The 3,446-nt window shown below is 46.9% G+C and overlaps 1 pseudogene; it reads right to left on the bottom strand.

Moving 5' to 3' along the window:
* Positions 1–208: 208 nt before the first annotated feature.
* Positions 209–1,529, bottom strand: LOC111544571 (annotated as a pseudogene).
* Between the last annotated feature and the right edge of the window lie 1,917 nt (positions 1,530–3,446).

Here is a 3,446-nt window from a genome sequence, read left to right as displayed (position 1 = left end):
CCTGGAATACACCTGTCCTTGCTGCCTTGTGGCTTTTCTCTTTCTTTTCCCGGGAGTGCCAGTGTTCTTTCTGTGGCTGTTCTCATGGGTACTTTCTCATTGTGCTTTTTACAGCAGTACATTTGTTTACATCTTTTTTTTTTTCTTTTGGAGGAAAATCTGTATTATTTTAATTATTTTTATGTACTGAAAACTCATCAGTGTACATTTAATCCAGCTTGGTGGCAAGTTCTTTAGCCTTTGCCTTTTTGAGATTGACAATGCGGGCCACAGACTTGGGAGCCAGGACATTGCCTCCCCATTGACAGCGGATCTCATCGTGTCTGTCTTTGTAATTGGGCCTGATAGCTTCCACCAGCTTAGCCAAAGCTCCTTTGTCTTCTGAGTTAACCCATGGGAAGGCGACAGTGGTGCAGATTTTCCTATGGACTAGATGCCCCCGTCTTGCCTTCCCCTCGATAGTGCAGTAAGGGACCCCCATGTTACAACACAGGGCAGGCAGGAAGACAGCAGCTCGATGAGATCCACGTCGTGTGCTGTGATGACCAGCTGAGTCTTTTTGTTCTCCACCAAGGTGGTGACGGTGCTCACTCCTGCTTGAAGGACACTGAAGGACAGGTGGTCTCTTAGTGGGGACGTCCCCTTTGCTGGCAGCTTTCTTCTCAGCCCGGAGCCAACAGCTTCTGCTTCTCGTCTTGCTTTGTCTCTGGTCTGTACTTGTGGGGAAGCTTAAGCAGCTGAGGAGATGTTTGGCGGTCCAGGGCCTGGGTGAACGGGTTCATCACAGGAGGCACTTTCAGCCTCTGATTGATAGAGGGTGGCTCTCTGCCGCCGCAACCTGATGCAGTAGGGCCATTTCACAAAGCTGGTGAGGTCCCTTTTGGGCTGGATGTCCTGTCCAATGCCAAAATTCTTAGTCTTCTCTTTTCTTTTCTTTTCTTTTCTTTTCTTTTCTTTTCTTTTCTTTTCTTTTCTTTTCTTTTCTTTTCTCTCTCTCCCTCCCTCCCTCCCTCCCTCCCTCCCTCCCTCCCTTCCTTCCTTCCTTCCTTCCTTCCTTCCTTCCTTCCTTCCTTCCTTCCTTCCTTCCTTCCTTTTCCTTCTTTCTTTCTTTCTTTTCCTTCTTTCCTTCTGTCTTTCTTCCGACAGAGTTTTGCTCTTGTCGCCCAGGCTGGAGTGCAATAGCGTGATCTCGGCTCACAGCAACCTCCATCTCCCAGGTTCAAGTGATTCTCCTGCCTCAGCCTCTCAAGTAGCTGGGATTACAGGCATGCACCACCACGCCCAGCTAATTTTGTATTTTTACTGGAGACAGGGTTTCTCCATGTTGGTCAGGTTGGTCTCGAACTCCCGACCTCAAGTAATCCGCCCACCTCGGCCTCCCAAAGTGCTGGGATTACAGGCATGAGCCACCGCGCCTGACCTGGCCTTTTCTTAAACAGGGGATTCACTACTTTCTTGGCTTTCTGCTTATTCATGACAGCAGGGACGGGAGCCACCTCTTTCCCCTTGGGCTTCTTTCTTTTTGGCATCTTGGGCTGTGGAAGGAGAGATTGTTTACTTCTTTATTGACTTGCCCTAGCACCCCAACTGGCATATCAGTGCTACGTGGGTCGAGACCAAGTTTGTTTGATTACCGTGTACTCCCAGGACCTACTAGAGCATCTTAGGACTCAGCAGGCTCCAACAAGTGTTTGTTAAGTAAGTGAACAAAGATAAACATCTTGGCCGTCGCGGTAGCTCACGCCTATAATCCCAGCACCTTGGGAGGCCGAGGTGGGCGGATCACCTGAGGTTGGGAGTTCCAGACCAGCCTGGCCAACACAGTGAAACCCCATCTCTACTAAAAATATAAAAATTAGCCGGACGTGGTGATAGGCTCCTGTAATCCCAGCTACTCGGGAGGCTGAGGCAGAAGAATCGCTTGAACTCGGGAGGCGGAAAGTGCCATGAGCCAAGACTGTGCCATCGCGCTCCAGCCTGGGAAGCAAGAGAGAAACTCTGTCTCAAAAAAAAGATAAACTTGTATTGGTCAGTGAGTTTCCCTGAGTAGTTTAATTCACTTTATATAAACATGTCCCTCTTTTACCGGGAAGACAGAACCAGGAGAAGAAAAGAAAAAGACAAACACAACCAAATAAATACGTCCCCACCTCTCATCTTATTATCTCCATCTCCCATGTTTATTACCAAATCACACAGTTGGTATTCCTGGGATTCCCCGATTTGACATTTTTCTGTTCTCATGACCTTGAAGTCGATCCCATATGAATACTAAGGCTCTGGTATTTCTGTCACCACATGTATCAAGCTCTTACCCAACATATTTTCCCATTGCTTCTTGGTTTTCTTTTGACATATTCTTCATAACATTAACCTTATAAGGCATGTAAACATTTCTTTCTTTCTTCTTTTTTTCTTTTTTCTTTTTTTGAGACAGGGTCTTGTTCTGTCACTCAGGCTGAAGTGAAGTGGTCAATCACAGCTCACTGCAGCCTTGACTTCCCAGGGCCAAGCAATCCTTCCCCTTCAACCTTCTGAGTAGCTGGGACCACAGAAATGTGCCACCATGCTTGGCTAATTTTTAAATTTCTTTTTGTAAAGATAGGGTCTCACTATGTTGCTTGGGGTTGGTCTTGAACTCCTGGGCTTAAGCGATTGTCCCACCTCGGCCTGCCAAAGTACTAAGAGGTGTGAGCCACCGTGCCTGCCCAGGCCCGTCTTTCTATCCTGACTTCTTGTTAAGTGATGACAGTGTGCTCCTTTTTCATCCTGCCACCGTAGATGATTTTCTTTTCTTTTCTTTCTTTTCTTTTCTTTGTAGAGACAGGGGTCTTGTTTTGTTGCTCAGGCTGGTCTCAAACTCCTGGCTTCAGACAATCCCACCTCAACCTCTTGAAGTGTTGGGATTACAAGTGTGAGACCCTGCGTCTGGCCGAGTAGATGGGTTTCAATTCCGTGCAGTTATACGCAATTTCTACAGTGTACTTGAGAAGGTGAGATTTGATCAGGGCTTTGAAGGTTGTAAGTAGCAACTAACTGGGAGAAGGGGGCCAATGAAAGAGGTTCTGTTCAGACTTAGGGCTTTTGAATATCAGGGGTTCCTCATCTGAGCTGCTGAATTAGACTAGGACTTCTTAAATACTTCTACAATTGGTATTGGGAATAAACCTGCAAGAAGAAAAAAGCCTAATAAAAATAGTAGTAGTAGCAGTAGTAGCAGTATTAGTAATAGTTGGCTGGGCTTAGTGGCTCACACCTGTAATCTCAACACTTCAGGAGTTTGAGGCTGGTGGATCACTTGAGGTCAGGAGTTTGAGACCAGCTTGGCTGACATGGTGAAACCCTGTCTCTACTAAAAGTACAAAAAATAAGCCAGGCTTGGTGGTGGGCACCTGTAATCCCAGTTGCTTGGGAGGCTGAGGCAGGAGAATTGCTTGAACCCGGGA

This window comes from Piliocolobus tephrosceles, chromosome 1 (genome assembly GCF_002776525.5).
Source record: "Piliocolobus tephrosceles isolate RC106 chromosome 1, ASM277652v3, whole genome shotgun sequence".
Classification (NCBI taxonomy): Eukaryota; Metazoa; Chordata; class Mammalia; order Primates; family Cercopithecidae; genus Piliocolobus; species Piliocolobus tephrosceles.
This window is presented reverse-complemented; position numbering and strand designations above follow the sequence as displayed.